At 35.2% G+C, this 25,155-nt stretch overlaps 1 protein-coding gene across 9 annotated transcripts in view; it reads right to left on the reverse strand.

Annotated features, from left to right (window-relative positions):
- Positions 1-25,155, reverse strand: part of enc (R3H domain containing protein encore) — a 97,921-nt gene that overhangs the window by 69,777 nt on the left and 2,989 nt on the right. Inside the window, exon 1 of one of the 9 annotated variants that reach the window (XR_012464575.1) lies at positions 19,056-19,165. The exons of 7 other annotated variants lie outside the window; for them this stretch is intronic. The gene's annotated coding sequence lies outside the window, so the exon portion shown is untranslated. Of the gene's footprint in view, positions 1-2,785; positions 2,843-19,055; positions 19,166-25,155 lie in introns of those variants that run through there. One more of the 9 variants, XR_012464574.1, reaches the window with a different exon arrangement.

Below are 25,155 nucleotides of genomic sequence, written 5' to 3' on the forward strand. Positions count from 1 at the left end.
ATATCTATTATATAAGACAATGGAAGTCTAATGAAATTTACTAAAGGTGAATTATGAGTTAATTAGTGACAGAGAAATGGCCCAAAAATGTAACTCAAAAACTCAAGTCAGATCTGCTTTGAAGTAATTCTAATTTGAACACATTAGATGCAGAAATTGAAATAACCTAATCGTCACTGTTAGAAACTATAGATGAGAAAACTGCCTAACTTCTTGCATGATCAATTGTTAGAAATTTGATTTCTCGCGTGTCAGCTTTCAATCTGCATGTGAACATGAAATTCAAAGATTGTTAATATCCCTAGAACGATGAGTGTCAGCCTTCTGTATAAACATAGGTTCGAACAATATAATTACAATCCGTTCATTTATTGTTGAAAACGAAGACTAGAGGTCAAGGTAAAATTTTGAGAATTCATACGAGCTCATGAGATATATGTATATTGATCTTCACTGGTATCAAAGGGCAGTGAATATATAGTCACTAGGCTGGCGTTTGAAGTGGCTGCACTGCCCCAGGAGCAACATGCTGATTATACTTTACTTTTATATGAAAATTGCCTTATTCTGAATTCAAACTCTCCACCTTGTTTATAATCGCAGAAAAATAATATTCCCATTGTTATCTAAAATGTGATTGTCATGTGAGTGTATCAATCATCACATGATCTTAGCTGAAGTGTGAAAGGCAAGCGCCAACTCATCACCTAATAATCCTCTGCAAATACAATGTTTCTATATGCACCAGGAATATTAGGAGTTTCACCTCGGAGTGAGAAATAGTCAGCTATAGAATTGTATCTTGATTTTGACACCCTAATACTTGTCTCAAGACCTACTTATGATAGGTGTCAGCGTCTGAAGATATTCCAAGGTTAAAGGTCAAAACATCGATTTTTTTACACATTTATTGTAATAGGGGAGCCCAAGCGGTGATTTCGCCTGTGAGGGATGAAGGATCAGATTAGTAAAAAAAAATTGATCATCAGAAATTCTCGAGCGCGTCAGATTAAGGTAGGGTGAGTTAATTACCTGCTAAAAAGTGTATATTCCAGTAATCTGACAATTTGAGAGTGACGTAAAGAAAGGGGAGGGTAGCAAAGTTGTAAAAAAATAACGTCATTTCGACATTCTCGAGCGTAGCTAATTTTTTTTTCATTTTGAAGGAAATAATTCAAGGATAACGAAAAATATATAATCTGACATGCCGAAATAACAAAAATTCGTCGATGAAGTTTAATGCGTGCAGCTGTGTGATACCTGTATTTCCCTCTACGAGTTTCTATTCTTCTATTCTCTATTCACTTTTTCTCTATCTATTACTCTCTCACTCCGTCCCCACTCTGAATTATGTTGTCATGACGCCATCACAGCTGATCACAGAGACTTGTTCGTGATGAAGATGATGATTAATTAATCAATTAATTAATGGATGTAGCCTTTACTATCTGGTAGGAAATCATAAAGAAGAAAAAAGAAACTAAACTTTCTATGTTTTTTACCACTTTTATTTGTAACTAACGTTACTGCAGTTTCGTCCTATAAGGACATTTTCAAACATACAAAAAGTGGAATAGAGGAATAGAAACTCGTAAAGGGAAATATAGGTATCACACAGCTGCACGCATTAAACTTTATCGACGAATTTTTGTTATTTCGGCTTGAGGAAATCGTCAGGTTATATATTTTTCGTTATCCTTGAATTATTTCCTTAAAAAAAAAAGTAAGCTACGCTCGATAATGTCGAAATGACGTTATTTTTTTACAACTTTGCTGCCCTGCCCTTTCTTTACGTCACTCTCAAATTGTCAGATTACTGGAATATACACTTTTCAGCAGGTTATTAACTCACCCTACCTTAATCTGACGCGCTCGAAAATTTCTGACGATCAATTTTTTTTACTAATCTGATTCTTTATTCCTCACAGGCGGCCTTATATATTGGGCTCATATTTGGTGGAGGTACTCAACCGGGTACAAGGTATCCCTCTCTATATTAATCTGCCTTGCTTTAGTAAATCCCGAAATCCCCGCTTGGGCTCCCCTATTACAAAGTACAATCACCGTATGCCACTGTCAACATTTCAAGTGTTTTTGAGCACTCAGTTCTATCTTTTGCACAACATTTTATGGACATTCTTTGATCCATCTTTTGCGATAACAGAAAATCGCCGAACACGGAAAACACGTCTTACTTTTATGTTTCTCACCAACAAACTGAACATGCTAAACAGCAGAAACTGAACTTATGTTCGAGACAAGTGTACCAACATAAAAAAAATGCAAATCGAATATACGTAGCCCGCAAAATTTGAACATTCACCTTATTTTTTGAATAGACCTCGTATGTTGCCCACTTCGTAGTCTGATATAATTAACACTCAATCCTACTAAATTAATATGCGTTTTTTAAGAGGGAATAAGAATAGCTGGGTTTTTGCTACGTGTCGATAACGACTGACCATTCCAGCAATTTTCATTCTCGTGGATTGTTTTTTCAGTTGCAACTTAATGCTTAATTAATGAAATCTAGAGTATAGAGTAGTAGGGATACTCGAAATATGTGTCGAAATTGTTGAGGATTTTATTTTTGGCGGTTTTTGGTATTTGTAATTAGGATGTCACTGGTTGACCACCAAAAAAAACATCACTTTCGAATCAGGCGAAATAGTATCTTAATAACACTTATTCAGATGCTACGAACGTCATATGAAGTATTCGAAATATGTAGCATTTGAGTAACTGGACTGAAAACTAGTAAAAATCATTGCAATCAATTTCATACCTGAAACAACTCTTCCGAGAATAGCATCACACGATTCGGGGAAGCGCTAAATTTACAACGAACAAGTTAGCTCACGATCCAGCTGATAGAACATAAAACGCCATCGTTCAAACAAGAAAAAAAATCTCGGCAATTATTCCAGAATGCCGTAAAGCCGAAGCCATCGAGCAGAGCCGGCTTCAAGGTGGCGGGAAGGCAGCCCGGGCAATCGTCCAGGGCGCCGCATGCGAGAATACATTCATTAAAAAATTCTAAAAAACACGGACAATGATGCGCCTATTAACCACAATTCTCGAATGTTTGTAGCACCTGAACGGAAGCTTGAACACAATCATTTTATGAAACTTTTGGATTTTTCAAGATGTCTAAAAATTTTATTGAGAAAGCTCTCGAAGTGAAAATCTGCAAAATCCAGCTTAAGAGATTTCAGGTTAGGAAAAATAACATGTTAACTCAGGGCTAGTACTAGAGTGCCACCAAGATTTACCCAAAGCCTCGGTAGATAATAACAGTATCCTATTTAGCCAAGGAAGCGAATGGACTAAGAATTTTAGGACCCAGTGGCACCTACGAGCTGATGACTTCGACTATTGCGGAACTAGCTAAATTTTACACCCATGCTCAATCCCTAAAGAGATGGGATGGATCACTGTGGGCGACCCTGAGAAGCTGGCGCCGAAGAAATATCTGGCGATGACCAGGAAAAATCTACGCTTAACGCTCCTTTCACATTACACGATTTACCTTGTGCGGGAAAACATCACCCGGGCAATTTTTCTTGATCGACTGTAGAAGAGCACGAGACCTTTCACATTGTACGATTACAACACAGGCACTTTTGTAATCGTGTGCCAGTGCCACTAGAACCGCACGGCTACCGTATCGTCCTCTAGCTCAGTGGACCCCGTGACCTTATGCACGCTTGCGCACTAGACGGTTTTCAGTCGTACGGGAACTGTCCCCAGTGTTGTTTCTACTGCGTTCAGTTTTGGTGGATTGTTTGCAAATTATGGAAGGGGTTGACGCTGAAGTTTTGATATCGCTAGTTGAAGAACACTCTTCAGTTTCCCATGTAACTCGTCAAAGGAGCGAACTGACATACGAAAGTAGTTGAAAAACTTTTGGTCATCGTTTAGGTTAGGTTAGGTTAGGTTAGGTGGTCACGATTTTCAAATAATGTGTGGAACATCCCGACTTCCTCTCGTCTCTGATTAATTGGGTGAATCCAGTGAAGGCGATTGCGCCTTTGTCTTTTCCGGCGCCGATACAGTATCCATAACGCAATAACTTGTTCACGATCCATTGTTATAACTTAACCAGACCACATTTTCCAGTGAACTGATGAAAATGTACGATTGTTATTCGTTCAATGTGAAAAGTAGCAAACCACGATAAAAATCGGGCGTTTTTTTCCCGCACGCGGTAAATCGTGTAATGTGAAAGGAGCTTTACAGTAGGATTTCTGAAGCCAGTGTCAACTAAGGAAACACCTCCACACATCCTCTATGCAGGATAAGTGAACAGGAAGACGAAACTGTCAGGCATGTTCCATGCGAATGTCCGGAGTTATCGTCAATAAGAGAGTGTGTGTTCGGCGAGTCTTGGCCTACACCTGCCGATATAAAGGAGATGTCTCGCAGAGAGCTGTCCACCTTCCTGGAAAGGACAGGATGGACGATGACTTTTGAGGACAACTCCTTAGGAGGATGTACAATGGGTCACATGTGGCCTACACTCACCCTCCCTACTATACAGAAAATGAGAAAACCAATAAATTCGTTGATGTTCCTTTCAGTTCTACTCTATGTCTTTGTTGGTTGTTTTTTGAAGTCAGAAAAATATTATTGACGTTACGCGTGAAAATTGCGTCTTTTAAAAGTAACTTGTTTTGATACAATTTTTATTCAACGTATATTCAGATCTTGAGATATAAATACAGCTTGTCAAAACTAGGAAGAGACTTGAGAATACTATCTCTCTCTGTCTCACACACACAGTCTCCTAACGAATGTGCATCTTCGGGAAGGTCCTAAGCCGAAACTTCGCAGTCGCTTCCTAGATTTAACAAGCTGTACAAGATATATGGAATATTATAGAGTTCGGTACCTTAGTTATAAAAAATTTGTTTCTTGCCCAAAAGCACTACTTTCAATTTTCATTTTCTTCCCTACTAGGTCGACATTTATGGCACTCAGTAACGTTAATCACAGACGAAAATTCGTGAAAATAATTATACGAGTATATACTATCTTTAAATTTAAATAAAGCAGAGTGTGAGTGAGATATCATCGATTTTTTTGTTTGTTTGAAAGACCTATTGATGCCATTATCGTTCCAAATTCGACAGTTTTGTTTGTTCGCGTACCCATTCATCCAGAAATGGGCCTCATCGCTGAAGATGATTTTTCGATGAAAATTAGGGTCAATTGAATGTTATACGGGTGCAGGCCCAAATGACGATGCAAAATTCGCCAAGTTCTGGTCTGCGAAAGACCGAGTTCTTGTGAGCGAAACGCGCGGTACATTAAAGTGTGTATTCACAAAAAAAGGGAGCACGAGCGAGTATTCGTGTATGTTTGCTCGTGTTTGCTCGACATATTGATGTCTCGTCCACACCAGAGCGAATATTTTCAAGTTCGTAGTCGTAGTTGATCCATCTACTTTGTGCAAGCACCTTTTAATGTACCGCCTTCTTCTCGATCTTTTCTGAACGCGAACAAGCATACGTTCGCTCGCTCGCTAGCCCGTACTCACCAGACGATTATTGATGCAGAATGCTCGATCACTCTTGTTCGCCCGTACTCGCTTTTTTGGTGAATACGCACCTTTACACGCAACAATTAGGGGAAAATGAAATCGAAGAGCACTCATGTTTTTTCAGAGTTTATTTTGCTTCATTCAATTCATAATTCAATAATAATGCGTTAATTGCTATTAGACTTCAAATGGTGCAAAATCAAAAATTTTTGGCGATTGACTTTTGTGAAGGTAAGATTATTTCTTTCATTTTTTTTACGCAGACGATTGAAAATTAAATAAAATTTATTTATATGCAATTTCAATATAGCATCACAAATATGGAAAGTTCAATTTTAGTTGACTGCTGGAAATGCCAAATATCTCGTGGGCCAGTCCCACTTTTTGTTATTGACTCATTATTACTCAATATTTGAGAATACTTATTTTAATGTGAATTTTACAGCTTTCGCCAGTGCTTTTTTGGTAATCAATTGTATGCATGTGCATTTTTAACACATTTTACCACCCTTTGATTGTGGGTAAAATACTCTAAAGTTGTTTTTCAAAAAATTATCTATACTTTATACTAATATTATGAATGTGAAAGTTTGTAAGGATGGATATATATATATATATATATATATATATATATATATATATATATATATATATATGTGGCTCTTTCACGCCTAAACGACTGAACGGATTTAGATGAAACTACATAAATATAGCTTGTACACCAGAATAATATATAGGCTACAATTAACACAGGTTTTGTGTAATTTTGGTCATAATATAACGATAAGAATTGAGTATATCAAAAAAATATTTGCTCCCTGAGAGCTATCTTGACGTGCGCTGCCTATACCGTTGACGTTAAATGCAGATAATGCAGAGAATATCTGTTAAATTTTTATGAAAATTCATACAATTGTCGTTTTAGGTCTTTATCTACTATAAATAAACTTTGTCTTCTACACTAAGTAATTTAGACGAATCGTTTAAAAGTTATAACGATAAGATTAACTTGATGCAATGCAGTAAACCATTAAGCGTCGCGTCTACTGTAAGACGATGGAGGACGATGCGTGGGGGTAGAGGGGCACCCTCGTCGAGAACGCGACCCGAACGCTGGTAGACGCATGAGGGCAGACGTCGTTGACGTTTGTGTTAGTTTTGCGAATTTATTTATAGGTAACATAATTCGATTCTCGAAGCTATTCATTACTTAGAGCAATTGGCATATTTTTTTTTAGTTATTGAATGTTTAAAGTAAAAAAATATAATTTCCAGCTGTTGCCCTCTCTTATATTAAAGTACAGCGGAAGGTAGTGAACCTAGACTTTTGAAATATGCAGGTAGGTTCTTTGTATAGCGTTTATAAGAAAGGGAATCAGGAATTTCTACCCCCAAGATGTAAAAATAGGGGTTCAAAGATTGTATTGAATTTCATCAGTTTAGAAGTTGGAAACCTGAAGTTTTGGGTCAATGAAAAAATGTTGTAACTAATTGTTCAAACTGGTCTGTCACGAAACCTAATGGGACACATCAAATTCTACGTGGGCGAAGCCGCGGCAACAACTAGTTCATTGTGTTTTTTCCTTTATTTCGCGTATTACCTGTTATTGAAATATGGGATACCAAAAAAAAAATATGCCCGGGGCGCCAGAAACTCTAGAGTCGGCCCTGCCTTCAAGTCGAAGGATAATTGGACCGTGATCGCGTGCCAGCGAGGAATAACGCGCGGCCCGTGGGCCGTTATTCACGATGGTCTGTCAGCCAGAAATCGCAAGTGCTGCATTGATTCGCCACAAGGACGCGTCGAGACGATTCCAAGGACGAATGCACGGCGATAACGGGGGAATTTTCATTTCGCTCCGGCAATACGTCAAAGTTGATTGGAACTGGATGGTTTCAATGTCACTCCGGTAACAAATGTCTACAGGATGTTCCTGAATGATATAAAATATATCGTGTGAAGCTTATTCAAATGAATTCATGTCAAAATTGTGTATGGAACGTTAAGGGTGTATCTGTATCTGTAGAGTATGGAGGCTGAGTGTAGGCCATATGTGACCCATTGTACATCCTCCCGAGGAGTTGTCCTCCTAGGTCATCGTCCATCCCGCCCTTTCCAGGAATGTGGACATGTCAGTGGGAGACATCTCCTTTATATCGGCAGGTGTAGGCCAAGACTCGCCGAACACACACTCTCTTATTGACGATAACTCCGGGCACTCGCACAGGACATGCCTGACAGTCTCATCTTCCTGTTCACACATCCTGCATAGAGATGTATCCACTAGCCCTATATTATGTAGGTATTTCCTCAGTTGACAGTGGCCAGTCAGAAATCCTACAGTTAAGCGTAGATTTTTTCTGGTCATCGCCAGAGATTTCTTCGGCGCCAGCTTCCCAGGGTCGCCCAAGGTGATCCTGGCAAGATTACATCCTTTGATTCCATCCCATCACTTTAGGGATTGAGCATGAGTGTGACGTTTGGCTAGTTCCGCAATTGTCGAAGTCATCAGGCCATATTAGGTGCCACTGGGTCCTAAAATTCTTAGTCCAGCCGCTTCCTTGGCTAAAGAGTCGGCATTGCGATTACCTTCACTCCTGTCGTGCCCTTTAACTCACCTCAGGATAATGTTATTATCTACCGAGGCTTTGACTAAATATTGGTGGCATTCAAGTACTAGCCCTGAGGTAAGACGTTGTCTGTTCAAGGCTAATAGAGCTTGTCTGCTATCAGTGCAGTTTGTTTGTTATGTTTTTGCCAGAAATTCCTTTCCTCGTTATCTCTTTTGGGGCGATTGAGATACCAGCCAGTTCTGTTTGAATCACCCTGGTATTTTTTCCCTTTCCCCTCCTCATTCGTAGGCTTAGGCATCCTGAGCCTTCTTTGGTTTTTGAGCCGCCTGTAGGGAGATATGCCTGAGATGGCATGTTGACTGAGACGGCATAACACGTGTTTTATCTACATCTATTAGAAATTTGGCGCTGTTCTGACCGAAAACTATCATCAATGCTCGAACATTTAGCAACAGTGTGCAAATGCCATGAGACAGATTCGTTTTGGAGGCAGTAGGCTAGTCAGACGATTTTTGCCTCATAAAAGTTTTTTTCTACACCCGTACTCTAACAATACACTTATATGACCATAATCCGTTTCATAATGATATCCATTATGATACAGATTTTTCATAACGATACAGATTATCAACCAATAGAAACCCATAATTTTTCAATCAAGAATCCTGTTCCTTTGTTTGTCCTAGATTCTAACCTAAGTAACTAATTGCTTTATTTGTCAAAATCAGTGTTCATATTACCTACCTATATTATCAAAATGTCTGAAAACAGCGATATAGAAGGAATACCATCGACTCCAATATTTTTAAAAGATCAAATTAATTACAGTTGTTATATTCAATATAAATATAATTAGAATCTTTATAGTTTTCATATATCCATGATAATACCATTAAGTTTGTGTTTTTTTAAAAAAATATGAGTTAATTACTGTAAATGTGTTCAATACAAATATAATATTTATAATTTTTCATTATTTATCGGGTTTAGAAAAAATAGCGTATGCAACTCTCATGTAACGGTTATTAATACACTCGCATATACCATACAAAACTCGCCTTCGGCTCGTTTCGTATCCCGGTTAATGCTCGTGTCTTAATAACCATCATTACATGAACGTTGCATAATATACTATTATGAACTGATTAGAAGTTGACTGATTATTGATGGTTATTTGAAATTAAGGTATGTCCCAATATGTATTCATGTTCTTTTGTGGCTTAATTAGTATATCCTATATTTTGTATCGTTAAAACAAAGCTACTAAAAAAGAGGTTAGCAAAAGGATCTTCCTCTATTTCTGTTTGAGATGGCATACTATTCGTGTGGACGAGACGGCAGGGTATGCCTTCTCATACAAGTATGTGTGCATCTCATACAATCATATTTATTTTTTTAATTTGATGTCTTCTTTCCAAACATTATTATTACAGTGATGGGTCGGTACGAGAGAAAATCATCCAGAAAAAAGTGGCCCGACCAAAATATGCAGCAAGCCAACGATGCTGTTAAACAAAAAAGAATGGGATGGTTGTGGCGTCAAAAACATACAATGTTCCTTTTTGGAAGTTATATTATACGCAAAAGTGGCATAGTGCTGTTTTGCTTCCCCCACACTGTAGCCATCGAGTGCAGTCTCTGGACGTGAGTTTTTATTCGGCTTTTCGTTCATACTATAATTAAGAGCTCACCACATGGTTGAAGAATCATCCAGGCCTGACTGTAACACATTTCCAAGTTGCAGAGATTTTCAGCCCAGCACATATGAGAGCAACCACTGTTAAGAACGCAACAAATAGTTTTTCTTCAACATTCATTTGCCCCTTTAATGCAAATGTCTTTCTAGACTGGATGTTTTTCCTGCCAATGTTACTGCCGAAGTATTCAGCGAGAACTGACGGAAGAAGTTGTTTCCATTGTTCCAGGATCATCACGTATAATGAGTAATACGGATGTTGATGAAAATAGAGAACTTTCTTAGTTCCTCGTCCACTAGATGGAGTGACATTTTTGATGTTCGCTCCAACTTCGGAAGAGGAATGAAATACTCTGAAAGAATTCCGATTTTCAATTGTGGAATATCATTGACTTTAGCTCGATGATGGTCACTATCTTGCACTGATGAGTGGCTAATAAGCCCGAAACCGGTCTGCAAGTGTGCCCGTTCCATAATTGAAGGTCGACTCTTTCAGTTGTATTGCCAATTGCATATGCAGGACATTTTCTGTGAAGATTCCTGCACTGACGCCTGTCTGATATAATCCAACGCCCTTCGTGGTATTAACCAGGGGAGTAGTTGTTTTCTGATAGGCGTCAGTCCATTAAACCTACTGTGTAGGTATATAGAGACTGGCTTGAACGTTTGAAGTTCCATTTGCTTTAGATTTGAAAATAGAGAAGTTGAAAGTATTTTCGTGGCAGAAATATCACCATTACCTAAAGTGTCAGCGTCACAGAGAAGAAAATATGGAGTTAATAATACCACCCCAGATATTAGCCAAGCAGCTAGTTGCTGATAAGAAAGCGCAAGCACTAAGGAAATCCACCCGAGCTGCAAAAAAGGTCGTAATACCTGAAGAAGACTCTGAAAAGGATAGTAGCGATTCGGAGGATGATGTTGCATGCATATTTTGTAACGAATTATACAGGGCTTTTCATGATGAGCGTTAATTAGCCGTTTCTGACAAACTATTTAACGGATCAACCTGAAAATTTCACAGTATGCATAAATCAATATGAACTACACGCCTAAAATATTTCAGACGAAGCGGCGTTGTCGCTTCTACTATAAAGTAGCGGCTTCTTTGATTTTTCAAATGGAACACCCCGTATATAATATCATATTATGATTCATTATCACTTTGTCAACAAATTCATATACTATTTCCCTATACCTATCTATTACCGTTTAGAAGATATAAATTAATTTCGATATTTTTTTTACCAAACATGAACTTTTATAAATGCTGATAATCTTGAACTCTCTTGCACTAAAACGATCAAATTTGAAATGGAGTGAAGTGATACTATGAGGATCTTCACTTCGAGTCATATTTTCATTTGCCTCATACAGGGTCTTCAAAAAATGCAGATACTTTGATCTCATGAAAAAATGAGTGGAACTCAATTTTTCATGAGATCAAATGGAACACCCTGTATATTTCAACATTTTTGAGCTCTACATCCAATTTTAGATTAACTTTGTTCAGATAATACTATTTATATTTTGAACCGTTTTCGAGATAAACTGTTTCAAACGGAAACTGACGTGGTTTTCTTGCTCGTTTTTTTGGAATTCATCACTTATTTTGGATATTCAACATTTTTTTTATACTTAGTAATATTTCTTTTTGATCCAGTTTTTTAACTGTCTCAGATCAGTCAATTCGAAATTGGTATGTACCTACCTTAGAAAAAGTTACAATTTGTATACATTGAGGTATTGGTCTCTAACGTACAACAGTACACATTAATATTTTTTAATAGTGTGCTTTGGAAAAATAAATAAACCAATTATTTAACGTCAGACTTTCGTTGGTGGTTTTGACTGATTGTGATAGCTACCAATTATAATAGAATAATGTCAAGATTAGGTTACAGTAATGAAGATTTCTTGAATTTATTAATAATTTATGGTGAGTACAATAGAATTAATTGCAAGTAGAACATGCCGAGTATTTCATGAAAGATATCCACAACTTCCGAAGCCGAATAATAATGTGATAAATCGACTACTAAAAAACTGTAGGTTGAATGGAACCTTCCGTCCAGAAATCATTCGTAAGAAGACTAAAGTGGATGATGATGACAATGGTATAACAGTTTTGGGATACTTTCATGCATTTCCAAATGCTTCTCTGCACGAGGCTGAAAGGGAGATAGGTATACCCTACGTGACAATTTGTCGAATTCTTAATAAGCATAAATGGCATCCCTATAAGTTCTACTGTGTCCAACATTCTAAAGAGACTGATTTACCTCGTAGAGTGGAATTCTTTGAATGGTTACTTGTCAAGACTAAGAGGATGAACACTTCCTTGACAATATCATATGGACAGATGATGAGGCCAAGTTCACAAAAAATGGAGTTTTCAATAGACACAAAAGTCATTATTGGGCGCCAGAAAATCCCCATGTTGTCCGCCAAAGGGGTTTTCAAGAAAGATGGCAATTCAATGTATTTTGTGCCATAAAGAATGAGTAAATTTTTTATACCGAGTTTTATGATGATAATTTGAATGCATCAAAATATGAAGATTTATTGAGGAATGGAATTCAAATGATTTTAAATAATAGACCAGGAAGAGAACGTATATGGTACCAAATGGATGGTGCTTCACCCCATAATTCTCATTCAGTCAGCGAAGCTTCAACCGAAATCTTCGAAGACTGTTGGATTGGCAATAATGGACCTTTTTGTTGGCCTCCTAGAACACCAAATGGTATTCGAGTATTTCGTGTGGGGTTTCATTAAAAATATAGTTTACTCTACTCCAATAACAACAATGGAAGATATGAAATCGAGATTTACAACTGCTTTCAATAGTTTGACTCCAGACACTCCAGACTTGATCAGAAGCGCTACACATGACAATCTTTTAAAAAGATTACATGTTTGTTTAAGTAGAGGTGGAGATGTGTTTGAACATATTCTGAAATACACTGACGATTAAATCAACTGATTAATTTATGGGTTTATTATTTTCAGTTCGTGTTTCGCGTTAATAAAACTATTGTTTGAAGAGAAGTTTAATTCGATGGTTGAGGAGTATTTTAATAATTATCTTTTCATTGTATTATCTGTGACTAATTGAGAAACATCAAACGAAATCTGTTTTACAAAAATGAGTGATGAACAAGGAAACCATGTCAATTTCCGTTTGAAACAGTTTATCTCGAAAACGGTTCAAAATAGAAATAGTATTATCTGAACAAAGTTCAGATAATACTATTTCCATTCCATTTAAAAAAATTGAGTTCCACTCATTTTTTCATGAGATCAAAGTATCTGCATTTTTTGAAGGCCCTGTATGAGGCAAATGAAAATATGACTCTCTTGCACTAAGAGTTCAAGATTATCAGCATTTATAAAAGTTCATGTTTGGTAAAAAAAATATCGAAATTAATTTATATCTTCTAATTCTAAACGGTAATAGATAGGTATAGGGAAATAGTATATGAATTTGTTGACAAAGTGACAATGAATCATAATATGATATTATATACGGGGTGTTCCATTTGAAAAATCAAAGAAGCCGCTACTTTATAGTAGAAGCGACAACGCCGCTCCGTAGGTCATATTGACTTATGCATACTGTGGAATTTTCAGGTTGATCCGTTGAATAGTTTGCCAGAAACGGCTAATTAACGCTCATCATGAAAAGCCCTGTATTCCCGTTTCCGTGGGGGAGAAACATGGGTACGATGTCAGACTTGTTTGAAATGGACCGAGACCGAATGCGCTGGCGTATCTAAATCTACAAAAGTATTTGTTTGCGATATATGCCAACTTTGGTAGGCAGTTTTACACTATCTTATCTCACGAACAATTGTGTTGATGAGATGTACCTATAAAAAAAGTATGAAGTTTTTCGGAGTAATAAAGTTATGTTTTAATAAATAAGTGTCTTAAGTGTTCATTTCACTCCTTACCAACTCTGTAACTTCAAGGTGCTACCAGTAATTAAGTATAGAAAAAAAGTATGCCATCTCAGGCATATCTCCCCTATATATGTGTATTGCATTTGTAGCATCTGACTCTGTGTTCTGTTTTATGTGTATTTTGTAGGGTTCATTAAACACAAACCTGGGTTCAATTTCATCACTGGTTGCCTGCAGCAGAGGTTGTGCAGTAAGCGCTTCTCGCCATAGGCTCAGCCTCAATTGACCCATTCCTACCTCGAGGTTTACACCAGCCGTGCGCAATAGTAACATGGCCATTAACGCAACCTCCTAAACGTACAGGTCCAGAGGGGTAAGACCAGTAATTAATTCCATTGCCGCGGTTGGTGATGTTCTCATGGCTCATGTGATGTTTAAACAAGCCAGTCGCTGTGATATCATTTTTGGATGGCCGTTGCTTGTAAAATTTTCATCTATTTTTCTTTCTCTAAACTCTTACAAGTCCAGCTAGCGACAGTTCTAAATCTCCAATAAGTCATATAGTCTTAATTTGCTCTTGGGTTTCTGTCTTTACCGATTTTATTGAGTTTTGAATTCATAACCCGTGAAGTACTGACCTTTTAAGCATCGGAATTGACATTTGAATGTTTGCCCTTAGAGTATATTAATTTTATCAATATTTTATTACAGACGTTTTTCCTTGGACACTGTTGAAACTATTTCTGGAAAAAGTACACCAAATAAATGAACTTCGACATAAAATATTCTGACAATTTGAACATATAGTACTGAAAATTTAAAAGATGAACAGCGAATTCGAATATATACTGAAGCACAACTCCTGTTGTCCTTTGTTGTAGGACCAAGGGTGTAGCTAATACCAAAACTAAAATAAGTAAAACTATTGAATATACATGATTGAAAAAAAAGACCTCAACGATAACCATGATACAGTTCTGCAGTTTCTGAAACACCTTAATAGTTACTTTGTTTCCAAAATCCAAACTATGTCCTATGTCTCATATTGATCAAAGAATGTAAACTTTCACGGCCGGAAATAACTGTGTGAAAGCTATTTTCCGGGTTTTTTGGTCTGCAGGTGCCTGACGTTTCGTCTACCACTACGGTAGAGATTATCAAAGGCCATGTGGTATCGGTCGCAGTTCGCGAATTGCTGCTCAAGTTGACTCCGGTTCCCTTACTTCCTAGGTTACCTAACATAAACATCATCAAAGGAAAAAATCGAGAGGAGTCAAATCCGGTGAACGAACAGGCCGCTTCGACGGACCACGCCTACCAATCCACATGTCTGGGTATGTCTGATCCAACCAATCCTAACCAAGTGTGCCGAAAAAATGTGGGGTGCACCATCTTGTTGGAAAATACGATTTTTTTCCGTGAAGACATTACAAACTTCGTGTAACCTGTGATAACTAATTTTAGATCTGCTTCATTTCTCTTTTGGTTGCAAAGTTAGGGTTATCCAAATTCAAAACAGAAAAAGTCGTTGTACGAAGAATTGAAATAGGTTAGGTTCAAAGGTTGAAAAGGGGTGGGGGCAATTTACGTCCAATACTGTATAACACTAAAATAGTCTGATGAAAATACGTATTTTTTTATCGATGAACATTGTATTTCTGCTGATGAGTTGGGAGTTTTAGAACGATCATTCTTGCAAATAAGTATGTTCAGATGCTTCAGGGTAATCCATAGGCGAATGTTTATGTCAGAATGTTTTATACTACAAAAGTATTGATCATCATTTGTCGAATCATATCGTAAGTAAATTTCATAATGTTTTTCGAAGCCCAATAAAAAAGAAGAATCAAGGTTCGAATGAGCCATCGCACGTATAGTCGAAGTAAACGATATTGTGCACACTTAAAGTTGGCGGCACTCTCAAAGGCCAATAAACCAATACATAGAAATGAACCGGCTGCGAACTAGTCCACGTTGACTGTAGAATTGGCGGTTCGTATTGGATAATTTTTATTACCCGCGTTTTATGATTGGCTGAAGAGTCATAAAATTAAATTTGAAGTCATGTTACAGTGACGAATAGAAATCGGGGAATGCGGGGATGGTTATCGCCCTCGTGTTATCAATGTTCAGTTCAGGAACTGATCGCGATTTGAGTGTTGAAATTCGATATTGGTGCAGTTATGAATACTTAAAATGTTTGTTCTCTGTTTAAAATGTGGCGTCCTTGGAAAAGTTTAAAAATCTGTTTAAAATCTGTTTTTTCCGTTAAGCAGCTGTCGCCCCCATACGAACGACAACTCTCAGAAGTTGAGAAACTTGTGCGAGCTAAGGACTAACGAGATCTTACCTTTTAACGTGTGAATTCTAACACGGTTGCAGAATCATCCCAGCTTTAACCAGATAAATTCTCTCCAGAAAAATATCTGGTCGAGGCGGGAATCGAACCCACGACCTTCCGATCGTGAGTCGGGCGCACTACCACCGCGGCCAAGTACTAATAGTAATAACAATTGTGATAACAACGCAGACTTTTTCCAGTGTAGTGATTCCAATAGTGATGATGAACACAGAGAGTATGTTTCAATCTATATAACAATCTACATCTCAAGTTTGTTTTCGAGGGAAACAAACTATTACAAGCAACATCAGATTTGACGAAATTCCTTTCTCAACTGTAAGTGAAACAATCAAAAACAAAGCTTATGAACGCAAGACGCGATGTGATACAGAATTACCAAAACCTTTGGATGTTCATCTAATAAAATTATTAAAAAAACAATATATCACTGTTACAAAAGCAATGAGATTCCTACAACTAAAATCATAAAGAAGAAATTGAATAATTTCGTATATAACGTGAGCTGCTGTGACAAAACTCTTCAGAATTGAATGAAGAAATTACGATTTAGATTTAAAATAATAAACAAACGTCAAGCAGTTATGGAAAGCAGTAGAATAGTGGAATTGCGTAACAAATACTTAGAACAAATAACTAAATATAGACAAGAACAACGGCAAATTTTGTATTTTGATGAAACTTGGTATGACACTCACGACAGACACAGTTACAAAAGGGTGGACTGATGGTTCGAGAATGTGTACGCCTAACATGCCTGTACACAAAATTTGATAAGAAGGTAATAAAGCTAATTAAAGAAGAAGTATCTAATATTTCCCAAGAAGACCGGCAGAAAAGGCAAAAATTTTGGTTGAAAAAGACTATGATAGAAATTGGACACGTCCAAATTCTTGGTGGAAATACATTCATTATTGATTTAAATGACGACACTGATAGTGAAACAGAGAATATGGAAGAGAAATTATCAGAAGCTTTCGAAGAAATTCAGTGAAGTGTTTTTGAAGCGATCGATTGTATTATATGAGTAATGGCGCTCCGGGGCGACTTCATTGATTCCAGTGGCGCATTTGCTTTTTCAGCTGCAGGAAAACCCGGAAAAACCTGCAGCACCACATCGTCTGAAGATCTTGATCTGCCAATGTCCTCTCTCTCATAAAATAAAATGTAGGGTACCTCCAAAGGCTCCAATAGATTCAATACATCGCCAGAACATTTCGTGACTTCGTGACTTAAGCCAGTCCGTTTCGTCTTTGACCAAAGCGTAATAATGACCAAATTCAACGCCAGAACCACAGTGAACAATGACTGCATGAATATTGTAATAGCGGTCTGCTAGATTGTAATCTTCATCTATTTCGAACCTTCGAAAGAGTTTCTTGCTCCCGTCAGAGGTGGAGTCTTGTTTGAAATTAATCAGTGTTATTATTAGATTGACTGGTGCCTCAACTATACTTATTTCCTTATAACAGACAGTTAGTTTGGCGCATGTTTGGCAATACAGTTAAAGAGGAAGTATCTAATATTTCCCAAGAAGACCAACAGAAAAGACAAAAATTTTGGTTGAAAAAGACTATATGGAGATTGGATACTTCCATATTAATGGAGGAAATAAATTCATTATTGATTTAAATGACGACACTGACAATAAATGACTGCATGAATATTGTAATAGTGGTCTGCTAGATTGAAATGTTCATCTATTTCAAACCCTCGAAAGAGTTTCTTGCTCCCGTCAGAGGTTGAGTCTTGTTTGAAATTCATCAGTGTTATTATTAGATTGACTGGTGCCTCAGCTATACTTAGTTTCTTATAACAGACAGTTTGACGCATGTTTGGCAATACAGTTAAAGAAGAAGTATCTAATATTTCCCAAAAAGACCAACAGAAAAGACAAAAATTTTGGTTGAAAAAGACTATATGGAGATTGGACACTTCCATATTAATGGTGGAAATAAATTCATTATTGATTTAAATGACGACACTGACAATGAATGACTGCATGAATATTGTAATAGTGGTCTGCTAGATGGAAATGTTCATCTACTTCGAACCTTGGAAAGAGTTTCTTGCTTCCGTCAGAGGTTGAGTCTTGTTTGAAATTCATCAGTGTTAGTATTAGATTGACTGGTGCCTCAGCTATACTTGTTTCCTTATAACAGTCAGTTAGTTTGGCGCATGTTTGGCAATACAGTTAAAGAAGAAGTATCTAAATATATATATATTATTATATATATTTTCATCATATATATCATATAGTTATTGTGAATCTTATATAATCAGAAATGATTATTGAATAACGAAATTAGTTAGCTCCCTAACTATATTGTTAAGGGGATCTGTTGGAAGGTAGGCACTATATCGTTTACTTGAACTACACACTAACTAGTACATTTCAGTTATTTTACCAAGGCAAACAATATGCATATTTTATTGAAAGATGGCATTTACAGGCGCTGAAAAAAATATAATACAATAATTTTCTATAAGTGTATTTTTTGGATGTGAATAACTCTGCACTGCGAGAGCTTTCAATTTTGTTTTTTCAACTTCGATGCTAAACAAACTAAAACCAACGGATTGTTTCACATAAATGTAAAAAAAAAAAATTATCGAATTTTAATCTTGTGAAATGTGCGAAATCAAAATAACAAAGTATTATTATACAAACAGAAAAAATGCTACACGTTTATTGTTATTCATTAGATTGAAAATATGATACAACTGGCCGATATTTGATGAAAATCCATTATAACGTATTCAAAAAACACACTTTAATGTGATATTTCCTCTTGGAAGTTTACAAAACGGCGACACGTGTTTCGCTACACGATAGCGTCACAATACACCCATTAAAGTGTGTTTTTTGAATACGTTATTAGATTAAAACACTTGTTATGTTAATTATCAAGTATATAGTCAACTAAGTCAGTTGGACTTGTATTTAGAAAAATAGAAAATGAACGAAATTAAACTAACCTGAAGAATTCATAAGCACAATCACCACAATAATCGTTCTTCTAAACTTGTATCACAATCTAGGTACACCACGTTCAAATATATCCTCCCTACTGATAGTTTTGAAAATATACATTTGGCAACGAAATTATTAAGGATTAACAGTCCAAGAACAATTATTATCCTACCTGTAACAATGACGTAGGTATCATTACAAAACCGATCGTAGTTAAAGCTTTCCAGGAATCTCGCACAGCTTCACGACCCGAAAACGATTCCTCGAAACGGTACACAGGACTAGGGAATATAGGGTAAAGGGACGCCTCGTGTCGACCCGGACTCGAAAATGGGTTAAAGCAGGAGAGAGGTGGTTGACCCAAAGCTGTGTGACCCACTTCCGAGTTCGGAATATTATCTCGATTCGCGGTAAAAGTATGAAAGGCACATGCAGTTGCATCTAATCGATTTTCAAATTTACTTCTTGTTTTCTTTACTAATCAATGTACAGAGAAAAGCGGATATCAATGAGAGGCTTCGACAAAAAACATACCATTTCTTGAAAGTATGGTTAAAAAGAACTATTGTCCATAGCATGTTCAAAAAAAAAAAAATATTATTCTGCTTCTGCCCGCTCATCATCGCGAACTTAATCCCATTAAACTGGTTTGGGCTCCAGTAAAGGGTTTCGTTGCAAGAAGAAACACTAGTATAGTGTTTAAACATATTAAATGTGAATATTAAGGAATGAAAAAATTCATGTAATATTGGGATACATCAATAAATAATAATCCGCAGACAAAAAATGTTTATCCCAATTTTAACGTTAATTATAAATTTGTTAATTAATAACTTTTTCTGAATTGAAAGTTAATATAACAATCCCTATAATTATTAAACTAAAACCCTGGCATTTTTTTCCTTTGGTGAAGTTATCCTTAATAGACAAAAAAAAATAGATTACCGTTGCCAAAATAAAAAAATTGTTATTTTCAATTTTTTTATTGACAATTGAAAATTATAATTTTATAAAAAATACATTACAACATTTATTTTTTCTAATTTTTTATTGTTTCAATGTCTCATGACTAAAAACTAATTAATAATATTTTTTTTAAATTTTTTACAGCTATTGTTAATAAATTTATTATAAACAAATACATTGTTTATAAGCAATTCGAATTTTTTTTTGCATTATGTTAATGGAAAAAAATCACGATTTTTAGAAAAAAAATGTCTTTGTTGCTAAAAATGCATTTGTTAATTAACAATCGTTTTTTGCAACTAAATATTAAAATTAAGGAACCGTTGTTTTTTAATTCATAAATTCTATTGTCCTTCAAGGTTTTGAAACAACTTTTTTTTAAAATTCTTTTTTCAATTGTTTATTTTAAAAACTTGTTATAAACAATTTTTTTTGTTATAAACAATTTTTTTTTCAATACTTCGTTCTATAATAAAAGTAACTATGTGTTTTTTTATTCTATTTTTATAAAACTTTTAATATTGTGATACCTTGATACTTGTCTTTTTTATTCGCTCCTTCGCTTTTATAATTATAATAACTTATTGTAGTTATGATAAATATGCTTCAAGTCTTACTTGCACTTTTAGTAGTTGTAGGATCATTAACATTCACTTATTGTCATATTTGTATGGAGTTGAAGAAAATTAAATGAAGCAATCAGTCATTCTGTTAATTTAATTTTAATGAGTTTACTCATTAACCTTCTTTAAATTTCCGATGCTCACAATTTTAATAAAGGGCTTAAATTGTTAATAAATTCATAATGAACAAAAAAGACTTGAAGCATATTTGTCATAACTGCAATAGTTTAAAAGTTATTGTAATTATATAATTATAAAAGCGAAGGAGCGAATGAAAAAGACAAGTATCAAAGTATTAAAGTATTAAAGGTATTAAAGTATTAAGGTATTAAAGTAACGTATTAAAAGTTTTATAAAAAATAGAATACATTAAAAAAACACACATATTTACTTTTATTATAGAACAAATATAAATAAATAAAAATAAACAATTAAAAAAAGAATAAAAAAAAAGTTTTTTCAAAACCTTAAAGAACAATAGAATTTATGATTAATAAAAACGGTTCCTTAATTTTAATATTTAGTTGCAAAAAACGATTATTAATTAACAAACGCATTTTTTAGCAACAAAGAAATTTTTTAAGAAAGCATTTTTTTTCTAAATATCATGAATTTTTTCCCTTAACATAATGCAAAAAAAAATTTCGAATTGCTTATAAACAATGTATTTGTTTATAATAAATTTATTAACAATAGCTGTAAAAAAATTTAAAAAAATATTAATTAGTTTTTTAGCCATGAGACATTGAAACAATAAAAAATTAGAAAAAAACAATTTGTAATGTATTTTTTACGAAATTATAATTTTTTATTGTCAATAAAAAAATTGAAAATAACAATTTTTTTATTTTGGCAACGGTAATCTATTTTTTTGCCTATTAAGGATAACTTCACCAAAGGAAAAAATGCCAGAGTTTTAGTTTAATAATTATAGGGATTTCTATACTAACTTTCAATTCAGAAAAAATTATTAATTAACAAATTTATAATTAACGTTAAAATTGGGATAAAAATTTTTTGACTGCGGATTATTGTTTATTGATGTATCTCAACATTACATGATTTTTTTCATTCCTTAATATTTACATGTAATATGTTTAAATAATTTTTTTTGTTTTTATGTCAGAGTGACGAAAAGCGCGCGGAAGCCAGACTACCCGCTTTTGACTCTATTTTCAGGGCTCTGTAAAAATTATAAATAATCGAGATACAGTTTCGGGAGTCGGGACTTTCTTTACGCAAATTCATTGATCTTTTCAAATCTTTTTTCAAAGTTCCAAAATTTTGAAAATTTTCCGAGATATTAAGAAAAAACTAAAGCCCCATTTTTTTCCACTTAATTGTTTATAACTTTTGTAATTTTCATCGGCGCGTTTTCGGACCTTTTCCTTAAACTTTCTAGGCAAAAATACGAATCGAAGACACCTTGGTCGTAATTTTTCGACAGGGCTGAAAAATGTCACCAAAAAGAGCTAAATCGAGTACATGTGAACCAGACTAGTAGACTGTATTATTGTATGGAACTAGATGGAGGTCATTTTCAGCACTTTATCCATTGATTGTGTTGCCATTGATATTACTTTTGTCGATACGTTGATTTTCTCAATAAAATGAGCGACAGCGATTTTTTTTTCTTAAATAAAACGTTCAACATTCAATTTCTCAATAATGAATGAACCAATTTCGAAAAAGATTACAGAAGTAATAAAGGGACGAAAGACCTTTCAAATGATGTATCACTCGACCATTGAAAAAAATAGGGGGGTATTTGCTGGCCGCAGGAGGGTGAAGTTTCGGATATGATTTCAGTATCAGAATTAGTCCCCCTAGAAATAAAAATTGACGTGTTCTATGAAATTACACGTCCGTTTCTAACTTATACAGGGGGGTCAAGTTTTCGTTGGAACGCCCTATATATTTGAAAACAGTGTGACTTTGATTATTGTATTTTCGAACACATGTTCCTGTTGAAATTTCTTGTTATTCAGGTAATGAAGTAGATAAAATTTGAGAATTGATATTTTATTCTCATATCGATGTATTCAGTTGGAATATTTCAGGAAATAATCTTTACGAATACCACTCAACCTAAAAAAAAATTCTCAGATAAATGTTCATTTTTTTAAAGCAAACTTTATTTTTGAATGATACCCATCTAGCAACCAGCGATAGATGAAACCACTCTTCAAACGGACGGCTCGTGGTTTTCTCATGCTAAATTCCCGTGTTATCGCTAAATAAAAGTTGTCAGTAAAAATGGAAATTTAGTGATAAAATTTTGAAGTCTTGTGGTTTCATTAATTCAACTATCGTTCATTATATGATCTAGGAAAGAGTTACTTCAATCAGATTCAGATTGTTCCGCTTTGTTGCACGAACGCGTTTCTCCACCTGTGAAAGGTCAACGTTCCAACCCCTGTTCGAAGTAGGAGGAAATGGCGAGCTGCTGAATTCTCTGAAATCCCTCTCGTACCCAGATCAGCCTAGTTCCAAAATCCCGAATAAGGCAGCGTTCAGAGAAGTTCGTTAACACACCGAACTCATTCTCGGAAACAGTTATCAATTTTATGAACCGACTAGTTGTTGCCCGCGGCTTCGCCCGCGTAGAATTTGATTTGTTACATTAATTTTCGTGACAGACCAGTTTGAACAATTAGTCACAATATTTTTTTTATTAACCCAAAACTTCAGGTTTCTAACTTCAAAACTGACGAAATTCAATACAATCTTTGAACTCCTATTTTCCCCCTTGGGGTGGAAATTCCTGATTCCCTTTCTTGATGCTTATTTACACTAAACAAAGAACCTATCTGCATACTAGGTTCAGTAGCTTCGGCTGCACGTTAATATAAGAGCGAGCAACAGCTAGTAATTTATATTTTTACACGCTTTATATTAGCTTCACCTGTATGTATGCATGTATGAATGCTTGTTTGTATGTATGTTTGTTTGTAACTCTCAAGCTCAGGATCTGTATTGACAGAATTATCGGCATTATTGCTTGATCTATTCGTGGGCAGATGGCGCTGTACGTAACCTACTTCATATTTCTTGATCTATTCACGGGCAGATGGCACTGTAGGTAACCTCCTTGACAGGTTGTCCAAAAAAAAATCAAAATAATAAATATAGTTTAAAAAACTAAGAAACGCGCTTTTATAGCATATGAAACTTGAAAGTAACAAATAAATATAGTTTAAAAAACACGCTTTTAAAGAACATCGAACTAAAAAGTTGAAAACATTTTTTTTAAATAAGCTTAAAACAATAACGATCGAAAAATACTAGTATTATTGTGAAAAAAGTGTGGGCGCTTTTTGCTATATTTTTTGTATATCTAGCGCCCAGGCATTTTCACAACATTACTAGTATTTTCCGATCGTCATTGTTTTAAGCTTATTAAAAAAAAACTTTTTAGTTCGATGTTCTTTAAAAGCGTGTTTTTTAGTTTTTTTAAACTATATTTATTACTTTAAAAATACAGTAACTGAAAAAATATGCCAACTGCACTATGTAATGGATAGCTTCGAGAATCGAATTATGTTACTTATAAAGAAATTCGCAAAACTAACACAACTGTCAACGACATCTGCCCTCACGCGTCTGCTCGCGTTCTCGGCGATTGCGCTTCATTGCTAGACCGCTCCTCTACCCCCGCACATCGTCCCCCGTCGTCTTACAGTAGACACGACGCGTAATGACTTACCGCGTTGCGTCAAGTTAATCTTATCGTGATAACTTTTGGACGATTCGTCCAAATTACTTAGTGTAAAAGACAAAGTTTATCTATAATAAATACTTGAAACGACAATTGTATCAATTTTTATAAGAATGTGACAAATATTCTAAAATGTGCATTTGTAGCTTATATGTTATTCTGATGTATAAACTGTATTTATGTAAAGTTTCATCTAAATTCGTTCAGTAGTTTAGGCGTGAAAGACCGACAAACATAAATACATACAGTGTGTAAAAGACAAATGGAATAATTGAAATAAATTCATTATTTCGGTTACTGTACATATTTTTAAAAAATCTCGAAACACGTCAAATGTAAATTATAATTTGACATTCTTCAACGTAAAAATGCCACCCCTACCTTCAACCCCCTTCGAATAACAGGTACAACCCCAAATTTTTTTAATGGAAAGTATAGGCTTGTGATATATCGTTTGAAAGGTCTCTTCATTCTCTATGCAAAAATGTTATTGCTTTCAAGTTTATTTACTTAAAAAGTAAAATGTAATGCAAAACGTAATGAAATGTGTAGAATACGAAAAAGAAACATAGATGATAACGAAGTAGATATTCAAAATGTTCACCGCGAACGTCTTGGCAACATCCTAATCTCAAATAAAACTGTCTTCTAACATTATTTAACATATAAGGCGTGACCAACCTAATCGCCAGCGTTATTCGTTCTTTTGAGTCATTCAAATCTGAAGGTTTAGTTTTGTACACATTGCTCTTTATATATCCCCATAAAAATAAATCTAATGATGAAAGATCAGGTGAT

The sequence above is a fragment of the Leptinotarsa decemlineata genome, unplaced genomic scaffold (genome assembly GCF_025532065.1).
Source record: "Leptinotarsa decemlineata unplaced genomic scaffold, Ldec_3_MD MMD2_tig00000010_RagTag_RagTag, whole genome shotgun sequence".
In the NCBI taxonomy this organism is placed as follows: domain Eukaryota; kingdom Metazoa; phylum Arthropoda; class Insecta; order Coleoptera; family Chrysomelidae; genus Leptinotarsa; species Leptinotarsa decemlineata.